General features: G+C 45.4%; 1 long non-coding RNA gene across 1 annotated transcript in view; it reads right to left on the bottom strand.

Annotated features, from left to right (window-relative positions):
- Window positions 1-16862, bottom strand: part of LOC126059572 (uncharacterized) — a 28229-nt gene extending 11367 nt beyond the window's left edge. Inside the window, exons 1-2 of the long non-coding RNA XR_007513453.1 lie at window positions 16558-16862; window positions 2593-2777 (exon numbers count right to left, since the gene is read on the bottom strand). This is a non-coding gene — a long non-coding RNA (uncharacterized LOC126059572). The remainder of the gene's footprint in view (window positions 1-2592; window positions 2778-16557) is intronic.
- Window positions 16863-21167: the final 4305 nt, after the last annotated feature.

Below are 21167 nucleotides of genomic sequence, written 5' to 3'. Positions count from 1 at the left end.
ATAACTATGAGCCCAAGAGACAGAAAGGGCCACATGAATCAGAGACTTAAATCATCCTGAGACCAGAAGAACTAGATGGTGCCCGGCCACAACCGATGACTGCCCTGACAGGGAGCACAGCAGAGGACCCCTGAGGGAGCAGGAGATCAGTGGGATGCAGACCCCAAATTCTTATAAAAAGACCAGATTTAATGGTCTGACTGAGACTAGAGGAATCCTGGCAGTCATGATCCCCAAACATTCTGTTGGCCCAGGGCAGGAACCATTCCCGAAGACAACTCATCAGACATGGAAGGGACTGGACAATGGGTGGGAGAGAGATGCTGACGAAGAGTAAGCTACTTGTATCAGGTGGACACTTGAGACTGTGTTGGCATCTTCTGTCTGGAGGGGAGATAGGAGGGTAGAGAGGGTTAGAAACTGGCAAAATTGTCACGAAAGGAGAGACTGGAAGGAGGGAGCGGGCTGACTCATTAGAGACAGAGTAAGTGGGAGTATGGAGTAAGGTGTATATAAGCTTATATGTGACAAACTAACTTGATTTGTAAACGTTCACTTAAAGCTCAATAAAAATTATTAAAAAAGCAAAATGCCCTCCATCCCTGAAACCACTGCCCCCTCATATCATCTTTAAACCTTAAACCAAAACTATCACCTGAAGAGAATGAAGAAAACCAAAGACACAAGGGAAAGATTAGTCCAAAGGACTAACGGAACACAAATACCACGGCCTCCACCAGACTGAGTCCAGCACAACTAGATGGTGCCCAGCTACCATCACTGACTGCTCTGACAGGGATCACAATAGAGGCTCCCGGATAGAGCTGGAGAAAAATGTAGAACAAAATTCTAACTCACACAAAAAAAAAACAGATTACTAGTCTGACAGAGACTGGAGAAACCCCTAGATTATGGCCCCTGGACATCCTTACAGCCAGTAATGAGGTCACTCCTGAGGTTCACCCTTCAGCCAAAGGTTAGACAGGCCTATAAAACAAAACAAGACTAAAGGGGCACACCAGCCCAGGGGCAAGGACTAGAAGGCAGGAGGGGACAGGAAAGCTGGTAATAGGGAACCCGAGGTTGAGAAGGGGAGAGTGTTGACATGTTGTGGGGTTGGCAACCAATGTCACAAAACGTGTATTAATTGTTTAACGAGAAACTAGCTTGCCCTGTAAATCATCTAAAGTACAATAAAAAAAATTAAATATATGTATATATTTAAGTCTTCTTAAAACTAAACAACAGTTTAACTTAACTAGTAAAGAATATCTGCCTTGAGCATTGTGCTCTTTTAAGGTCTACAAATTGACAACAGCAACTAGAAAGACCAGAGAAGAACCTTAGGGGGTGGCGAGTTTATGTTAATGGGGGAGGAACTACCTGGAAAAGGAGGGTGCAAATGGTTGTACAACTCGAAGAACGTAATCAATGTTGCTTAATTGTACAGATAGAAACTGTTGAATTGGTGTACATTCTGCTGTGTATGTCTCAACAATAATAACAAAAAATAAAACAAATTTTAGAAAAAGGAAATGCCCTCAGGAGAGAGGAGAGGGACAAGAGGGAACACACCCGGATGAGTTTCACCCACCCTCCCTTCAGGCATGGGTGGACTCGCCCCACCCTGCCTCCACTTGTTCTGTCTCCACCATAACTGCCTAGAATGGCAGGCCTCCCCTGCAAGGCCCGGCCTCAAATGCCCCACCACTGCCAAGCGCTTCCCGAAGGCCTTGGCCATAACAGCCCCCTTTCAGGAGCGTGGTGGGATAGCATGCCTCTGACCCACCTCTGTGGCTGGGCTGAGGGCACCGATGTCACCCTGGGGTGTCCCCATGCCTGATTTGTCTCTGCCTGTGCCCAGGTGTAGCACGGCTCCTGATGGGTAGTAAAAACCAGTCACCGCCAAGTCTGCTCTGACTCATGATGACCCCACGTGTCAGAGTACGACTATGCTCCACAGGGTTTTCAATGGACGTAGATCGCCAGGCCTTTCTCTCGAGGCACCTCTGAGTGGACTTGAACCTCCAGCCTTTCAGTTATCAGCAGAGCGCATTAACCATTTGCACTACTCAAAACCACACTGGCTGCCTTTGAGTCAATTCCAACTCATAGCGACCCTATAGGACAGAATAGAACTGCCCCATAGGGATTTCCAAGGAGCAGCTGGTGGATTCAAACTGCCAACCTTTGGGTTAGCAGCCAAGCTCTTAACCACTGTGACATCAGGGTTAAAAGTCAAAAAAAAAAAAAAAAAACCATTGCCATCGAGTCAGTTCTGGCTCATAGCGACCCTATAGGACAGAGTAGAACTGCCCCATAGTTTCCAAGGAGCAGCTGGTGGATTCGAACTGCCCACCTTTTGGTTAGCACCCGAGCTTTTAACCACTACACCACCAGGCCTCAATAAATCCACGTCATATTTTTAAATATATACCCTTTCCTGTACCTAATACACCGAGGAGGATCTCAACATGGATCTGTTACTGATCGAATGATGCAATGCGCTAAGGATGTGTGAGTGCGCCATGCCTTCCAGAAGCCTGCAGACCCCTTCCTGACCAATGCAAACTCCTTAAGGGCAGCTGTTACCTGTTCAGGAAGCCGTGGATGGGAGCTCATGGACACCTGGAGCGAAATGCTGACAGCCAATTATGGGGAGGCTACTGCCCCTGAAAGCCACCTTCTAGATATTCAATGCTGTCCGGGTGAGCAACGTCGGATGGCAGCCCAAGAAGGATGACAGGTGGAGCTGGCCTGACCACTTGGGTGTCGCCCTTGGAGACACAAGCAGGGTTACCAGATTTAAGGACAACAACAAAAAGTACAAGACATCCAGTTAAACTTGAATTCCGGACAAACAATAAGGGTTTTTAGTGTGAGTACGTGCCATGCAGTGTTTGGAACCTCCAAAAAACAAAACAAAACCTATTGCTATTGAGTCAAATTCAGACTCAGCTACTTACACTTAAAAAAAAAAAAATTCATCGTTTTTCTTAAGTTCCGATTTAACTGGGAATCCTGGGTTTTATCTGGCTACCCTAGGCTTTCTCCCGCCTTCCCAGGCCATATGGAGCAGAGAGTTGAATGGGTTCCTGAGGAACGCAAGGGTCTGGGACCTGGCAGGTGTTCATGCTCCTTCCCAAAAGGACCATGGGCCATGGGCAGCAAACTTCTGTGGGTGCCAGGGATAATTACGGGGGGCTCAGAGGTTACAAAGAACCCGTAGGTTTCAACTCCTAACCAACCAGAAGAAGTCCAGGTCTCCACCCGTAACCCTGTAGCAGGAAATTCTCAATGTTGGGTCTCTAACTTAGAAAATACTCAGGAAAATGCTCTGCACAGAATCAGAAAAAATGTGGGTGTGGGGCCTGTCTTAGCGTTCCTTGAGCTCGATCTTGGGGGCGGCCACCCAGAAAAGAGGGCCCTATCAGCTGCCAGGCCGGTACCACTCCTGTGAGCACAGCCACCCTGTGTGTCTGCACATGGAAGGGACAGCTTTCCAGCCGGTGCCGCTTGCTCAAGCGCCTGCAGGCCCAGGCGAGGGAGGTCAGCAGTGAAGGCCAGAGGCGGGCATTCCTCCCCCAGGGCGTCCATGCTCACAGACAAACAGGGAAGTGTGGACTCTATGGGGCAAATTTCCCATCTCCAAAAGCAATAAAAAATCCAGGTTTCATAAGTGAAAATTCCAGACATTCGATGTTGCTGTTGTTGTTAGGGGCCATCTAGTCGCTTCCGACTCATAGCAACACTGTGTACAACGGAACGAAACACTGCCTGGTCCTGCACCATCCTCACCATTGTTGCTCGGCTTGAGCCCATTGTTGCAGCCACTGTGTCAATCCATCTCATTGAGGGTCTTCCTCTCTTTTGCTGACCCTTTACTTTACCAGGCATGATGTCCTTCTCCAGGGACTGGTCTCTCCTGATGCCCAGAGCACATGAGATGATGTCTCGTCATCCTTGCTTCTAAAGAGCATTCTGGCTGTTCTTCTGAGACAGATTTGTCCTTTCTTCTAGCAGTCCATGGTATATGCAATATTCTTTGCCAACGCTATAATTCAAAGGCATCAGCTCTTCTTTGGTCTTCCTTATTCACTGCTGCAAATGATTGCAAAATTCTTTAAAATAGCACAAGTCACGTTCACAGGCCAAATGTAGCCAGAGGCACCACTGCAGACTCTGGCCAGCTCTCTTTTGCCATGGTTTCTCTTGACCAGAAGCTTCCTGGGAACAAGTTCAGATTTCTGATCTTCCCATAAGACAGTGCCAAGCCCACCTGAGCACCTAATGAACTCCCTGCCTCCACACGTTTACCCTTGGCTCTCCCCACCCTTCCCGGGATGCCAAAGGCCCTAAGCAGGGCTGGCTTTACAGATCCCCTTGGGCACCCTATAAAAAACCAGAATATTTATGGGGTACGTGCTTGGAGGATGATGCACCACTGGCGCCCAGCTGCCAGCACAGCCCCCCAAACCCTGGCTCCACTGCGCTCACACAGGGCACACCTGCCGCTTGTTGACAGTGTAGAAGTACAAACGCAGAGGCAATTGGACACCCATGAACCCTGGAACCTCCTGCACATAGGTATTTAGCACAGGTGTTTCCGTAATTGTGATGCCTTAGGAGGCTTCCTGGAGTTCAGAGGCCTTCAACACTGACACCTCCACCCACCTGGGGAAGCGGTGGGCAGGGCGGGCCACGCAGGGGGCCAGCCCAGATGCCCCAGCTGCAGGTTTGAGCTCACGGCTCACCTTTGGGGGCCCGTGTCTGTCTGCCCAGGCCTCTCCTGGCCCTGCTTCCTCTGCAATGACAGAGAGGCTCAGAATGGCTCACCGGAGGTGTCCCAGAGCAGCGGCAGACAGACGAGGGAGGCGGCAGCGGAACAATGAGCATGCCCACACAGCACAGCAATAAACTCGGTGACTCGAAAGGAGTTCGGTCAAGTGAACTGTCGGTGGTAACAACGGCCCAAGGTGGGGGCCAAGAGCCATGCAGCACCTGGTGCATGGATGGGGGCTGAGCACCAGGGGCCAGGATGGGTCCAGAGCAGTGGGATGTGGCCGAGGTGGGGCCCCGGGCAGAAGTGAGGTGCCTCACTGTGGCCAGCTATAAAAGCCCTCCAATTCTCCCTGCTGACCCCCTGCCCCCATCCTCTGAGCTGACCACGCTGGCCCCAGAGCTGAGATTCAGCATCACCTCACCCCTGCTGGCTCAGTCAGAGGCAGGAAGCTCTGCCTAGACAAGCACCCTTCCCCCTCATCTCAGACCCCAGTGACAGGTACAGAACTAGGCACCAAGGGCAGAAAGCCACATGAGTACCTGCTTCTCCAGGTGCCAAGAGATGATGCCCTTTATGCCCTGACACCTGGGTCAAAAAAGTGGGAGGGGACTGAGAACCTGAAACCCACTGCTGCACACTGGAAATCTGGACGCCATGACCTGTGGGCAAGGGAACACAGGGACAGGGCTCTGCAGAGTAGTGATGAAGACCGAGGATAGCCACAGTCCCCTGGAGTGGACGCCAGAGGGAACATGGAATGGGGCTCTCCAGAGTGGTGATGAGGACCGAAGACAGCGAAAGTCCCCTGTAGTGGGCACCAGGGGGGGACACAGGACAGGGCTCTTTAGAGTGGTGATGACCACAGGGGACATAGGGACTGGGCTCCTCAGAGAGGTGACAAGGACCAAGGACAGCCACAGTCCCCTGGAGTGGGCAGGTGGGACATGGAGACAGGGCTCTGCAGAGTGGTGACAAGGACTGAGAACTGCTGCAGTCCCCCGGCATGGACAGGCAACAAGGGCGCACAGGAACGGGGCTCTGCAGAGTGGTGACGGGGACCCAGGGTGGCCACAGGCCCCCAGACTGGGTAGGCAGCAGGGGTGCCCTCAGCAGGCAGTCTGTTCCCAAGTGGAGGCCATGCCAGGTCAGCAGGAAATGACCCGGCTTTATGAGCACCAGCACTGGCAGCAAGGGTGGCATCTGCGATCCAGACACCGTTTGGCACTGCTTTCATTTTCTAAGTAGTTTTCAACATTATTTCACCGTTGCCACATGGTGAATTTTGTCCTTCTGAGAGCAGAAGACAAACACAGGCATGCTCAACATACATCATCAAAGGGGGTGGTTTCCTAGCAACAGGAACCCAGGCCTCGGGCAGGGAGCCACCTTCCCTTGCAGGAATGGGAGTGCAGCCTGTGGGCTCCATGGGGCACCTGGGTCTTTTCATGGAGGCCAGTGTCCACTCAGCTCCCAGAGATGAGCTGGGGTTCACCTGGCATGTTCCAAAGCCAGCAGTTCCCGCTGTGTTCAGTGGTGAAGACAAGCCCATCATGCATGGCACATGTATGCACACGCACATGTATGTGTCTGCATGTACCACATGTGCACATACAACACACATGCAAGCACACACTCACAATTACATATGCACACGTGCACACACTGCACATGTGCACATGCCACACACATGCAACCTCATACATGCATACACATAGTGCATATGCACACATGTGACACACATGCAACCATACATGTGCACATGCCACACACATGCATGTGAACACACACTACACACTGCACAAATCACATACATGGACACATGCAGGCTCACACACATGCATACACACATGCGCATCACATGTGTGCATACCACACACATGCATAACATAAAGACACATGCAGTCACACACACAAAAACATGCACACATATCCCATCACCCCTCCTGCCTGCAGATGCCAAAGTCAAGCCAAGACAGCAGAACCCTCAGTAGGTCTTCTCCATCTAACTCAGCCTTGCCTGTCCTTGTCCGAAAATCGGAGGTGGGGGCACTCAGGCATGCAAGAGGGTGCACTTCACGTGGGTGTCTCTGGACACCTGCCCCGGGTTCTCCTGGGACTCCAGCCTGCTGAAGCTCTGGGTGGGAGCCTGGGCATCTCTATTTCTAACCCCTTTGGAGGTGATGTTAAATGAACAGTTCTAAACCCCAAGAACCGCTATGAAGAACACAGAAGGGCACACGCATCAAATACCCAGATCAGTTCTCAGCTCACAGCAGATGCCCCAAAGGGGCAAGTTCCCACCTGCAGTCCCTTCCTACCAAGAGCACTGATCCACCCCAAACAACTTCATTCCAGTGATGTGGTGCTGGGTTTTCAACCCCACTTAGCACTTACTTCACATATTTCAATTGATGTTCCCTTTGCTACTGTGAATGGGATGCCTTTGGGGCTAGGGGTCCACCCAGTTGCTGTGGGAGGACAGGAATCCATTATTCCATTTGACCATCTTGTAATTAGCTATTTTATTAATTCTAGCACTTTTAAAATCTGATTACATTGGATTTTCTAGATAAATGACCCCGTCATCTGCAAATAACTGCTTTTTGGCTTCTCCACTTTCACTGTTGATATCTGAATTATTTTTGTGTGTTATATAAATGAGCTTGAACTGCCAAAACCCTTTTAAAGAATACAGCTTAAGGTATCTAAAATGGCAGAACATACCGTAGAGAGTAAAAACTAGAATTGGCCCCTTGTAAAATATAAGATTACAGGCCAACAAAGTTAGGCAGGTTGACCCCGCTCTGGTGGTGGATAAGAGACACAGATCGTCTTGAATGACGCCTTGATTACGGTCTCCTTTGAGACGGCACAAGGAAGAGCCCAGCCACACCCCTTCCTCTCCTGGTACAAGGCGGCACTGACCCCAGCAAACCTACATACAAAGGGATGGAACCTGAAGTTAACATCCAACCCCCATAACTTGGAACGCCACAATAGCTAGAACCCCCACACATGCCCTCCCGCCAGGGGCCTTTCTTTCCACATTCAAGGACCACCACTCCAAGGAGGCAGAGCCCAGTATTCCATGAAGAGTTTGGAATTTCCAAACCCAAGAGAGACCACCGAGCAGAAAAGTCTCTACATTTATTTTATTCTTACTTATTCCCGCTGAAGTCCCTGGGTGGTGCAAATGGTTAACAGGTTTGACTGCTAACCAAAAGTCGGGACGTTTGAGTCCACCCAGAGGCAACTTGGAAGAAAGACATGGACATCTACTTCTGAAAAATCGGCCACTGAAAACCCTACAGAGTGATGTTCTCCTCTGACACACACAAGGTCGCCAAGAGTTGGGGTCAACCTGATGGCAGCTAGTATGTGTGGTGTGTGTATTTATTCCCTTTTGTCTCTAATTTGGCCAATATGGACTTCCCCTTTTACTTTAGTTAGGATTACCAGAGATTCGTCAATTTCATTGTTTTGCTTTTATTTTCAAGGAACTAGTTCTTGGATGTATTTATCATTTCTCTAATTTCTGTTTTTGTTTTGTCTTTTTTTTTTTTTTAAAACCTCTACCTAATAGAGAAAGAAGCCCATAAAAGTTTCTGTTCTTTGAAGTTTCTTTCTATTTTCTCTGGGGCTTGTGGAGTGTCCATTTACTTTTACGCCCGGATCAAAGAGTGATCTTTTAATTGGAAGGGTTTATAATTTTTATTTGTATCCTCCCTTGTTGCAGAAAATTTTTTCATGGAGATGGGTAATTCCTGCCGATGGCAAGACAGTCCTGTGTATGTCTGTTTGCTCTTAATATTTGTATTACCACCTTTCACAACAGCCCCATCCCATCTGTGTTTTCTGCTCATAGTGAAGTACTCTCTTTCCTTGTAACTGTGTCGTGTTAATATCCAGCCATCTCCACTACCATTTTTCTAGTAGATTTTATTTTAAAGCAACTTGATGCCGTATTACTCAACCCTATCCAAGAAGTTTAATTAATGTCAGGCATTCATTATTTTGTATATTTTTCATCAAAATAAACTGACCTTTAAGTTTTTTTTAATTAAACATGCTTTATCTGTTTTCCCTCTCTATTCTTAACCATTTTTTGTTTTATTTAGATGGATGTCTAGTAAGCAAAGTCTTGATAGATTTTATTTTTTTATCCACCCGAGACTTGTTTTTTTTTTTTTTTTTTGGCGGGTGAACTGAAACCCTTGTAGTCACCGGTACAATCATCGACACTGTCTGTTCCTATCAGTGTTTAGAGAAGCTTTCTTGTTTCATCACTTACGTTTTTTGATGTGTTACCCATCATTTGGGTTCAACACTTAGAATTATTTAATGGTACATATTCCATTCTTAACACTTGATAGATAGACACCATCAAGTCGACTCTGCCTCATGGCAACCCCATGTACAACAGAACAAAATACAACCTGGCCCTGCAGCACCATCCTCATGGTCGCTGGTATGTTCGAGTTCATCCTTGCAGTTATTGTGCCAGTCCATCTCACTGAGGGTCTCCTTTCAGGCCCTTGCAGGCCCTCTACTTGATCAAATATGATGTCCTCTTGCAGAAATTGATTCCTCCTGATGACATGTCCAAAGCAAGTGAGTCAGACAGTGTTCTGTTGTGCTTCATAGAGTTTTCATTGGCTCATTTTACTCGAGGTAGATCACCAGGCCTTTCTTCCTAGTCTATCTTAGTCTGGAAGCTCTGCTGAAACCTGTCCAACACGGATGACCTTACTAGTGTTTGAAATACTGTCTAACAGTATGACAAACTGACAGATGGGTTTTAGATTTTTAAAACTATTATTTTAAGACATCATACATATATTCTTAAAACCGTCGACGTCTACAACATTTCTATCATCTCGTGCTACAGTTGAGAAGTTTGAAGCTATTCTGATTTTAGTTCTTGTGAACGTGTGTTTTGTTTGTTTGTTTGTTTGTTTGTTTTTTGCAGAGTGGAGGGGGCTTGGAGAATTCTGTTTTTTCCCTGGCAATTTAAGAATTGTACCATAATCCGGTTACCATAATCCAGTGTAACCCAACACATATTTCACATGCCCTTTTTTCCCTATGCCAGGAGCTCTTAAAAATGTTCCTGATACAAAGAAATACAAACTCTTGTCTCTAACAGGCTCATGGTCTGACAGGGCTCAGGTGTGGAAGCACGGTAGACTGTAACTATTCCCATAGAAAAGGAAGGTTCCAAGTACACAGGTGGTACAAAGAAGGAACCAGGTGTCTAGGCTGAAGGAGGTGAGACCTCAGGGACCCTGGCAAGGAAGAGATCTTGTTCTTTATCCGGACATACAAGAAAAAGTTGCCTGGTGTATCCTAGAGGGAGGCATGAGTAAGAGAGACAGCATTCCAAGAAGAGGGAATGTTTGCGAAGGTGTTAAATAAAACCACCAGTTTGGTATAGCAGGATCATGGAAAGTCCCCAGTGATGGGCCTGGCTAGAAGGCCACACTGTGTTGGAAGCTAGGGGAGGACAGTGGTAAAATTTATACTTCAGAAACAAATACTCCACACTGCAAAACCATGGCGGCAGAGAGAACTCAATCAGGATGTTTTGCTCTTCAGCAACCCAAACTCATCTGGCTTAAACAATAAAGAAACCTATTGGCTCCAGCAGCAGTGGGTACAGGAGTAGGGTGGGCTTCTCGGGGATTTCCTCTACCTAATTACCTGTCAGTCTCTTAACTGCCCCCTTCTCTGCAGGCTGGCCTCATGACTCAGTCACAGGAGCTGTGGGCCTCACATTCTGGCACAACGGCCTGCTAGGAGGAAAGTGCACCTGTCTCTGTGAGTGAGGGTCCGAGGTTCACCTGGAGGGCTCTTTGGTCTTCTGGCCACACCTGACCCATGACCGTAACCTGGAAGTGGAGTGTGTAGTGGTGGTGGCACTAGGAAAGAGGAATCACTGCCTGGAGTCACCCAAGGCTGCCCTTGGGGCCAGAAGTGGAGGCAGCCTCCTCTGAGACCTGAGAAGTTTCATACCTGCACAGAAGGAGGGGACAGAGGCTACAGGGCCAGTGAAAACACCAGGAGCCTGTGGAGAAGTTCTGCCAAGAGAAGGCAAAGACCTAGATGGAGGCAGAAGCAGTAGGGGTAGAAAGAAATCAGACACGAGAATGTAAAAGATACAGAATCAACAGGATTGAAGCTTATGTCTCAGGGTCTGGTGTTGTTTCCATTTAATCTACCTGGACCATTACCCTTTTGTTTTCTAATATTGGCTTTATTTTAAGTCCTAGAACTTAAACAGTGTCTGTAATTATGAATCCTTTCCTTTTGCAGCTTCCTCAGGTCTCCAATTATAGGTAGGTTGTACCGCAGCATTCTATTCTCCAGATCTATCAAGTTTTCTCACATTTTTATCTTATTAATTTCTTCTACTTTCTAGAGGCACTGCCTGAAAGCAGAAGCTGTACATTTCAGAATGTTATACTTTCAAGTCTTAGCTCCACCACTTCTTAGCTTTGTGAGACTGGAATTTTAATCTCTCTAAATCTCAGCTTCCTTGTCTATAAAACTGGGAAGATAATGGCACTTACCTTGTAGGATGGAGTCTTAGGCTGAGTCCTCTAGAGAAGCAAAATCAGTGAAGTGTATGCATATATACATAGAGAGAGAAAGATTCATCTCAAGAAATGGCTCACATGGACACAGAGACTGACAAGTCCCAAGTCCGTGGGTCAGGTGTCAGGCTGGAGGCTTTTCCTGATTCACCTAGCTGCACGGGCTGACAAATTCAAGACTGGCAGGTCAGAAGGCAGGATGCTGGCTCACAGGCTGTGAAGGCCAATGAATCCTAAGACCACCAGTAAGATGCCAGGCTGCTGACTCCCAGGCTGCAGAGGCTGATGAATCTCAAGATCAGCAGGCAACAGAGCAGACCACTAGCTCAAGTTCCAAGAACTGAATGCAGGATCCAGAGTGAGCAAAAGCCAGTGAGCTCTGCCAGAATGTACATATATATCTGATGCAGGCCACACTCCCAAGGAAACTCCCCTTCCAAACTGATTGGCTGATCACATCATGGACATAATTACATTATATCACAAAATGGAGAATAACTACATCATTATATAACTGCCAAATTACATCATTACTTAACTGCCAAACCACTGAGAATTATGGCCCAGCCAAGGTGACACATAACCTTAGTCATGAAGGTTAAATGAAATAATGTATATAAACTGCCTGGCAAATAGGAGCTGCTTAAAATTAGATCTTCTTTTTTTCTATTTTGTTTTTGTTATATTCACTTTATCATTGTGATAAGGAGTGTATTTTGGAATTTCTGCTGTTTTACAGCATCAGTTCTAGCTTTCATGTTTCCAAGAATAGTTTGAGTTCACTGGAAGAATGCAGCGTGTTCTCTTTTCTTTATAGTTGCCACATTGCTCTCCTGTGTTCCTGAGAGTGGATCAGAGCCTTTTTGAAAATTTCTTAGTTTTCCCACGGGAGATGAATCGTAGGAGTGAGGTTCACCTTCATGTCTTTATCATTATTATTATTATTATTATTATTATTATTATTATTATTATTATTATTATTATTATGGTAAGTACATACACAGCAAAGCATTTGCTATTTCAGTATTTTTCACATGTACAATTCGGTGACTTTAACTACATTTGTCATATTGTGCAACCATCACCACTATCTGCCTTTGTACTTTTACTGCTTTTTTCTTTTATTTTGAAACAAGGATACATTTGCAATGGATCAGCTGTTCTTTCCAATACATCAGGGACCGGGTGTTCTGGGATCGTACTGTGAAGCCTCCTATTACTCAGTTAATAGCATGGTGAACCTCCAAAGGTTGGCACCACGGTGTGTTTGGGCAGTGACACTGTTGAAGAGACAGTCTCAGGGTGTCCTACAGCCTGATGTTCACATCACCTGGAGGTGATGTCTCTCTTTCCCTACTGCCACTGCCACCGCTCAGCCTCCAGACCAGGACTGGACACCTGGACCAGGGGCAGATATGCTCTCGGGCACCTGCCCCAGACTTTTCTTGGAGTAATTAATTTGTTAACTTTTTATTGACCACCTACTAGAAGCTGGGGATATCATCCATGAACAACACTGGCAAAGTCCCCGCCTTTGTGGAGCTGCATTCAGAGGGCTGGAGGCCCATGTTGAAGCCACACTGGGATACGTGGCTTGGGCACCACTGCTGGCAGGAGCTTCCACCTGGCCAGTGCTTGGCAGTTTGCCCCCAACCAGGGCAGTTGCACCCCATACCCACCCCAGCCAGAGACTTCCCAAGGCAAAGGCTGGAGCGTGGTTTGCACAGGTACCACTTCTTCAGTTCAGCCCACTGGTGTGCACTATCATAGAAGCTCTTTCTGGAATACACAGGAATTCTAGCATTTTAAGAGGGTGGCTCTTACTGAGAATGTCTTTTTTAATTTTCCTAACACCACCCACCCCCAGATGACTTCATGAGTATTTTAACGGAAAACAGAAACTGGGGGAATGTCTCTAATATTTTCATCCCCTTTGTCATCTTCCAGGAGCCCTGGTGGCACAGTGGTTAAAGTACTCAGCTGCTAACTGGAAGGTTGGCGGTTTGAACCCACAAGACGCTCTGCAGGAGAAAGATGTGGTAGTCTGCTTCCATAAAGATGACAGTCTTGGTAACCCTGTGGGGCAGTTCTACTCTGTCCTGTAGGGTTGCTATGAGTCGGAACCGACTGGAGAGCAGTGGGTTTGGTCTGGGTTCTCATCTCCCTGCTGTCTCTGTCTCCTGCTCCTTTAAACACTCCATTTTCAGCAAATTCAAGGGTGTTCCACTCAGTGCCACATGTCCTTTCAGTGACATTTTTTGCTGGGCTGTGTACTCAATCTTTTTTTACATAAGAGGTGTTCCTTTGAGATGCTGCCAACCTGAACTCACTGGAAGTTTATGAGAAAACCCAATATCCTCGGTCCTACTGCCGAGGGGCTTTGGCAGTCTCGGCCCTCACCCGCAAGCCAGATCCATCCCAGCACCAGTGCAAACACGGTCATCAGCGCCCAGCTTTGTCCTGCTCTGGCTGGCTCCAGAGTGGTCTCTGGGGCTCTGCGCTCTTGCCAGAATGTTCCTGACATCACTCATGTTATTAATAACTACAGGTTATTCACAGATGGACGGGCAGATGGACACACGGCGACAGAGATTTGTTTAATCTCAGCAAGGCGATTTCCCCTACTTATTTTCCTTTACCCACTTGTGCTGCCACTCCCCAGAGGAAAAAATTAATGAAAAAAACAAAACGTCTGCAGAAGAAAAATGAAAATTCTGCTGGAGGCCCTGTTGCCTTTCCCCTCACTGCTTCAGGAGGCAGAAATGTCCAGACTTCCTTCATTTTCTTGGTGTGGTCCATGTACCACGTGCCTTTATGAGCCTCTGAACTGTAGGCTTTCTGGAAGAAAGACAGACTCCAGCCCCTCACCTGACCCTCGGGTGCTGCAGGCTTGATCCGTGATCCAGAGTTCATAGAGAGGGGAGGGATGATGGTGGATTCTGATTTTTTGTTTATCAGTCACTGCCTGGTCCCCAGGTGCTTCGCGGGTTTTCTGGAAGGAAATATCACCCCTTTCAGCCTCTGGGGGGACAAGCGCCATGCATGAAGAGGCGTACTTGTTGGATGAGGAACCCTTGGGTGCCTCTCCCTGGCCAGCTTTCCAACGAAGTCCCTTTCATTTCGACCAAGATTTGAGGTCACTATGCCAGACCCAAACTGACCTTGGCAATGAACAGGAGGGAGGCTGTCTGCAGGCAGATGGATGCAGACCAGCTGATCCTGTAAACCATGATGGGAGCCACTTTCTGGGCCACAGGGCAGGGTCAGCAACTCAGCATCCTTAAGGTGCACTGAATTTTTAAATTGCATTGATGGCCCATCCTCTTCACCTACTCAGACAGCTTACACTCCATCCACTGCAGCATCCTCCAAGGCCATTCACGCTCCTCTTTCTTTCCTGAGCTGTCATCTCATCCAATAGCTCCAAACAATGAGCACCACTCTCCAAGCTCAGGGCAATAGGAGTCCTGACTTAGAAAAAATGGAGTAGATTCTTCTTCCTTTGGCTAATAATGCTGTTTCTCTTCAGCCCAGTTCTGGTTAATCACTCTTCAGGTACAGACAAAGCTTTTAAATTCTCACTTCTAGGCCTTGAAAGGACAGAGCCTTAAAACTTGTGCATATGATTGAAATCACGGCTACCTGGTCCTTGGACGTCCCACTAACACTTATTATCATTACGGAGGGAGTTCCTGGGTGGTGCGAATGGTTAAGCATTCGACTACTAGCTGAAAGACTGACTGTTAGAATCCACCCACAGGCACCTCGGAAGAGGAATGTGGTGATCTGCTTCCAAAAGGTCACAGCCTTAAAAACTCTATGGATTCAATTATCAGTCTCTACTCATCTGGAGCAAAAGAGAAAGACAGCAACCAAAGACTCAAAGAAGAAACTAGCTTGCAGGACAAATAGTCTACATGAACAAAGTGCTCATCCAAACTGAGACCAGAAGAACTAGGTGGTGCCCAGCTACCACTACTATCAGGGCCACAACAGAGAGACCCTGATAGAATGGGAGAAAAACGTGGAATAGAACCTCAAATTCCTAAAAAAAGAAAACAAAAACAAAAACAGACCTCCTGGACTTGTTGAGATTGGAGGACTCCCCAAGACTATTACCCTGAGATACTCTTCACACTTTGTACCGAAATTAACCCCTGAGGTCACTTTGTATCTAAATAACAACATAACTCAAAAAATACTGAGTATCACCCTTAGGTACTGTGCTCCTTTAAGAAATAACCTATATGAGACCAAAGCATCAACAATTACTTTAAAACAAAGATGAGAATGAAAGGGGGCAGGGAACCTCGATTAATGGAAATGGAACCACCAGAACAGGAATGAGAATGCTCAGGCATTGTAAAGGCAGTGACCAATGTCACTGAACATCTTGTGTAGAAATTGTTGAATGGGAACGTAAACTGCTGTGTAAACACAATAAAATATTATGAAAAAATAAATAAACCCTATGGAGCAGTTCTACACTGCACACAAGGGATCACCATGAGTCAGAACCAACTGGATGGCAATTAACCACAACGCCATCCTTACAGATGCCAAACCCAAACCAAACCACAATTGCTGCTGAGTCCATTCTGACTCACGGCAACCCCATGTGCTACCAAGTAGAACTGTTCCCTAGGGTTTGTCAGCTACAATCTTTATGGAAGTTTATCACCAGGCCTTTCTTCCGTGGTACCACTGGGCAGGTTTGAACCATCAACCTTTAGGTTAGTAGTTGAGCGCAAACTGCTAAGGACCAGTCATATGCAATGTGGCTGTGGCTTAAGAAACATGTTGGGGAGGCGGGGCCAAGACGCAAAAATAGTCAGATGCTTCCTATGGTTCCTCTTACAACAAAGACCCAAAAAAAAGCAAGCGAATTGATTATATACGGCAATCTAGGAGCCCTGAACATCAAAGATAACGTTGAGGGTCGCACTGAGTGGCAGGGGGAGAGAGAGACAGTTCAGAGGCAGTGAGGACTTGCCAGACCTAACCTGGCCGGCAACCTGCAGGCTGGATCAGCGGGTGTGCATGGGCTAAGGCAAGCAGTAGCACTCAGGACGTGTTTTCCACATCAGCAGAAACCGAGAAGCACAGAGTCTGCACAAACCTCCAAAGCCAAGGGGAAGCAGCGCTGTGTCTGTGAAAGTTATGTGCAAACATCTAACCTACCTTGCAGGATCAAAATAATCCTTCTGCATCTGGGAAGTACCTCTCTCCTCTTCACGCGCCCCCTTCCCGCTCTGTTCCAGTCATGGTCCAGCTTCAGTGATTGCTGCACCCCCTCAGCCAGAAGTGGGACCCGTCACACACCCCAAGCCATTCTCCTGGCTTTGGAGAGGGAATAAATTAACAAATAAATAACAAACAAGAAAAAATAATCTGCCAGCTCCCCTGAGCCAGGACCTCAGGGCAGGCACAGACCCTTTGCCTAGGCACAGGCATAAGGAGTCCATGGACTTTGAATGTCTTTCACCCCTGCCTATACCAGTGTGGGCCCTTTCAACAGCGTAGGCCCTCGTTAGCATAGTGCAACAGGGTATACACCTGAAGCCTATTTTCAACTGCAACAGCTAAGGGGGAGTGCCAGATTTGTAACATTTGACACATGCTGCCCATTAAACAGGGTCCTTACCTACCAACATCAGGGGCCTGAGGACTTGTGGCTCTACCCACTCCACTGAGCCACACGGGACAGGGGTCTAAGAATAAGTGGTGCCTCCCAGTCCTTACAGCCAACAGCATTGGGTGCCCAAAGTTCAGCTGCAAAATACCTACCCACCTATGCACTCTAGAGAACAGGGACACACCTTCCACCCAGGCACTCAGGGGCAGCTGTTAGCCACCTAACTTGCTCATCACATAACCCCTTACTGCAGCCAGATACCTGAGCTTGTTCCAATCACCCCTAGGTAGCCCTGGCTGTCTAGGGCTGTAGGTGAGAGCCTGCACCACACACACGACGACCGACAACCTGGACACTTGAGCTGAATCCACACAAGAAAAGTAAATGGGCTACTGGCTCACATGCCTAGTAACAGCTCTAACCACCTGGCAACAGGATGTAAGAGCTTCAAAGATGCCAATAATCAAAATAGCTTACACGACCAGCCTATTTTTGGATATTAAAACAAAACAAAACAAGAAGCTGGGACACAGTAAGCAAACATAAAATAAATTATAATAACTTAATGATGGCTCAAAGACAACAGTCAATATCAAATCACATAAAGAGACAGACCATGATGGCTTCAGCAAGTGACCAAAACAAAGAACCAGGAAACCTCCTGGAGAAAGAGAATATCTTGGAATTATCAGAGGTAGAATTTAAAAGATTAGTATACAGAGCTTTTCAAGAGATCAGGATGGAGATCAGGCAGAATGCAGATTAAGCCAAGGAACATACAGACAAAGCAACAGAGTAATTTAGGAAGGTTACACAAGAGCAAAATGACAAATTTAACAGGCTGCAAGAATCCACAGAGATACAGCAAATAGAAATCCAAAAGATTAACAATAAAATTTCAGAATTAGACAACTCAATAGAAAGTCATAGGAGCAGACTTGAGGCAATGGAAGTTAGAATTAGTGAGATTGAAGATAAAACACTTGACACCAATTTATTTGAGGAAAAATCAGATAAAAGAATTTTTTAAAAAAGAAGAAACCCTAAGAATTATGTGGGACTCTATCAAGAAGAATAACCTACGAGTGACTGGAGTACCAGAACGGGGTTGGGGGGGTGGATAACAGAAAATATAGAGAGAATTGTTGAAGATTTCTTGGCAGAAAACTTCCCCAATATCACAAAAGACGAGAAGATATCTATCCAAGAAGTTCATTGGACCCCACACAGGCTAGATCCCAAAAAAAGTCACTAAGACATATTATAATCACACTTTCCAAAAACAAAGATAAAGAGAGAATTTTGAGAGCAACTAGGGATAAATGAAAAGCCATCTACAAAAGAGAGTGAATAAGACTAAGCTCTGAGTACTCAATAGAAACCATGGAGACAAAGAAGGCAATGGGATGACATATAGACAGCCTCCAAGGGAAAAAACTGCCAGCCAAGAATTACATATCCAGCAAACCCGTCTCCCAAATATGATGGCAAAATTAGGGCATTTCCAGATAAACAGAAGTTAAGGGAATTTGTAAAAAGCAAACCAAAATTACAAGAAATACTAAAAGGGGTCCTCCAGTTAGAGAATCAATAATATCAGACAACAACCCGAGACTAGAACACAGGACAGAACAACCAGGTATCAACTCAGATAGGGAAGTCACAAAAATAAGTCAAAGTTAAAACACTGAAAATAGGGAAACAGATGTTAATATGTAAAAGACAACAATGTTAAAACAAAGAAGGGGGACTAAATAATGTAGTCATAGAACTTTCACATGAAGAGGAAGTTAAGGTTATATCAGGAAATAAGAGATTGGTTGAAACTTAGAAAAATAGAGGTAAATTTTAAGGTAACCACAAAGGAAACTAACAATTCTACACATCAAAATAAAAAAGAAGAAAAACATAAACGCTTAGCAAATGCAAAATCAACAACAATGAAAAAGATGAAGAGAATACATAACGAAAAGCGACTCAGCACAGAAAATTAAGCAGAACAAAGAAACTGTCAACACACACACGCACACACACACACACTAAGATGTCAAAATGACAGTACTAAATTCCTACCTATCCATAATTACATGGGGAATGTAAATGGACTAAATGCATCAGTAAAGAGACAGTGGTAGAATGGATTAAAAAAAATACCATCTGTCTATATGCTGCCTAAAAGAGACACACCTTAGACTCAAACACACAAACTAAAACTCAAAGGATGGAGAAAAATACATCAAGCAAACAACAATCAAAAAGGAGTAGAAGTGGCAATACTAATCTCGACAGAATAGACTTTAAAGCAAAATTCATCACAAAGAATAAGGAAGGACACTATCTAATGATTAAAGAGCCAATACACCAGGGGGACATAACCACAACCACTCAACGACAGGGCTCCAGCATATATAAAACAAACTCTAACAGCAATGAAAAGAGAAATAGACAGCTCCACAATAATAGTAGGAGACTTCAACACACCACTTTAGGTGAAGGAGAGAACATCCAGAAATAAGCTCAATAAAGACACAGAAGATCTAAATGCCACAATCAACCAACCTGATCTCATAGACATATACAGAAAACTCCACCCAACAGCAGCCAAGCATACTTTCTTTTCCAACACACATGTAACATTCTCTAGAATAGACCACATATTCGGCCACAAAGCAAAACTTAACGGAATCCAAAACATTGAAATATTACAAAGCATCTCTTCTGACCATAAAGCCATAAAAGGAGAAATCAATAACAGAAAAAGTAAGGAAAAAAAAAATCAAATACATAGAAACTGAACAACACCTTGCTCAAAAACCACTGGGTTATAGAAGAAATTAAGGACAGAATAAATAAATTCATAGACTCAAATGAGAATGAAAACACATTCTACCAGAACCTTTGGGATACAGCAAAAGCAGTGCCCAGAGGTCAATTTATAGCAATAAATGCACCCATCAAAAAGAAGAAATGGCCAAAATCAAAACATTAACCCTACAACTCAAACAAATAGAAAGAGTGCAGCAAAAGAAGCCCTCAGGCACCAGAAAAAGGAAATAATAATAAAAATTAGAGCAGAAATTGAAACTAGAAAAACAACTGAAAGAGTTAACAAGACCAAAAGCTGGTTCTTTGAAAAGATCAACAAAATCAATAAACCATTTTCCAAACTGACAAAAGAAAAAAAGAGAGGAAGCAAATAAGAAATGAGTGAGTGATGTCACAACAGACCCAACTGAAATTAAAGAATCATAACAGAACACTATGAAAAATTGTACTCCAACAAATTTGAAAACCTAGAGGAAAAGGACAAATTTCTAGAAACACACTATCCACTTAAACTAACAAAAACCAAGGTAGAAAAACTAAACCTATAGCAAAGGAAGAAATTGAAGAGGTAATTAAAAAACTCTCAACAATAGCAACAGCTCTGGCATAAATGGAATACAAACCATAACTAGCACCAGAAGAGAAACGAGATAACAGGGAGTTCCTAAAAATCAAACACTTATACTCATCCAAAGACTTCACCAAAAGAGTAAGAAGACAACCTAAAGACCAGGAAAAAAGTTTTCGCTATGACATATCTGATTAGGGTTTAATCTCTAAAATCTACAAGATACTGCAAAACTTTAACAACAAAAAGACAAATTAGCCAGTTAAAAATGGGCAAAGGATATGAACAGACATTTCGCCAAAGAAGACATTCAGGCTGCTAACAGATACATGAGGAAATGCTCACGAACATTAGCCATTAAAACCCCGATTCTGACTCACAGTGACTCTACAGGACAGGATAGAACTGCCCCATGGGGTTTCCAAGGAGTGCCTGGTGGATTCAAACTGCTGACCTTTTGGTTAGCAGCCGTAGCTCTTAAGCACTAAGCCACCAGGGCCTCCCATTAGCCATTAGAGAAATACAAATCAAAACTACAATGAGATACCATCTCACTCCAACAAAGCTAGCACTAATCCAAAAAGCACAAAATAATAAATGTTGGAGAGGTTGTAGAGAGACTGGAACACGTATATACTGTTGGTGGGAATGTAAAATGGTACAGCCACTTCGGAAATCTATTTGGAGCTTCCTTTTTAAAAAGCTAGAAATAGAAGTACCATACTATCCAGCAATCCTACTTCTTGGAATATGTTCTAGAGA

This window comes from Elephas maximus, chromosome 16 (genome assembly GCF_024166365.1).
Source record: "Elephas maximus indicus isolate mEleMax1 chromosome 16, mEleMax1 primary haplotype, whole genome shotgun sequence".
NCBI classification, from domain to species: Eukaryota; Metazoa; Chordata; class Mammalia; order Proboscidea; family Elephantidae; genus Elephas; species Elephas maximus.
Note: the sequence above shows the minus strand (reverse complement) of the source record. Positions and strands in the feature narration are given on the sequence as shown.